At 46.3% G+C, this 1,395-nt stretch overlaps 1 pseudogene; it reads right to left on the reverse strand.

Annotated features, from left to right (window-relative positions):
• Window positions 1-1,296: 1,296 nt before the first annotated feature.
• On the reverse strand, window positions 1,297-1,395 carry LOC119627828 (U6 spliceosomal RNA; annotated as a pseudogene).

Raw genomic sequence — 1,395 nt, forward strand, 5'->3', positions numbered from 1 at the left:
TCTGCACACTCATGTCTGAGACCTTGGTTGGGATGGCAGGAAGGCTGTGATTAGCTGGGACTGCCCACCAGAGCATGTCCATGTTGCCTCCCTGACTAGCATGGACTCAGAGGGGTCAGTTTCCTTACATCCTGACTCCTGGCTCTGAGGAGGAGTGTTTTGGGGAAGAGGACAGGAGCTGCATTACCTTTTGTGATCCAGTATCGGGAGTCACACAACATCACTTCCATCAGGCTCTGCTGTCGCTCCCATTATGCTCTGTGACAAAGCCCACCCAGATTCAGAGAATTTGCAGCTATATTTTTGATTTTTGGGTTTCTTGTTGTTGTTTTTCTGTCACCCAGGCTGGAACACAATGGCACAATCACAGCTCACTGCAACCTCAACCTTCTGGGGTCAGGCGATCCTCCCACCTCAGCCTCCCAAGTAGCTGGGACTACAGGCACACACACCACCATGCCCGGCTAATTTTTGGATTTTTTGTAGAGGCAGGATCTCACCATGTTGCCCAGGCTGGTCTCGAACTCCAGGGCTCAAGCGATCCTTCCACCTCTGCCTCACAAAGTGCTGAGATTACTAGGCATGAGCCACCATATCCGGCCTGTTTTTAAAACTGCCATGGTCTGCCCTCTGGCCACAAATAATTTGCCTTTCTCTCACATGCAAAACATGCACCCCTTTCCAAGACTCCGCCAAAGTCTCATTCCATTGTGACATCAGACCGGGCTCTTTGAGGTCTGCCCTTATTGGGCTCCCTGTGAAGCTGCTGTGCAACTACACCCTCAGGAGTCCTCGAAGCATTGCTGTCCAGCTGAGAGGTGCTAGGAGGCATGCCCTTTAGATTCTTAGCTCTTTGTGTAACTAAGAGAGCACAAAGCACCATCCTATATCTTTCTGAGGTTGTTAACAAGGGTCTTAGAATTATGGATTCCCTGAGACAGTATTTTACAAGCATTGCCCTTGTAAAAATACTCCACAATCTGATTTTGTCTGCTTGTTTCCTCTTGGTGACATTGAACTTCTCAAATCTCCCTCCCTTACCTTCATATTCCATGTAAAATTAGGTTTTGATGCTTAATTGGATTCAGGTTAAATATTTAGGCACAAATACTTCATAGGTGATTCAGGTGATACTGCATGGTATCTATAGGTACATCATGTCAGGTCATCCTGTATTAACAGGTTGGTCTCATCATTTTCATAGAGTGGCGACCCCAGATCTCTCCATTGTAAAAATGTGCATTTTCGTCTTTGTGATCTTTGTGATTTGCATGGGATGTGTGGGGTGGTACTATGAAAAATGCAAAATGCCTCACAATTCATGTCATTCTAGTACAGGGGCTGTTCTAATCATCATGGTATCCTTCCCATTTTAGTTTGTACCGTGAATCAAGT

This window comes from Chlorocebus sabaeus, chromosome 5 (assembly GCF_047675955.1).
Source record: "Chlorocebus sabaeus isolate Y175 chromosome 5, mChlSab1.0.hap1, whole genome shotgun sequence".
NCBI lineage: Eukaryota > Metazoa > Chordata > Mammalia > Primates > Cercopithecidae > Chlorocebus > Chlorocebus sabaeus.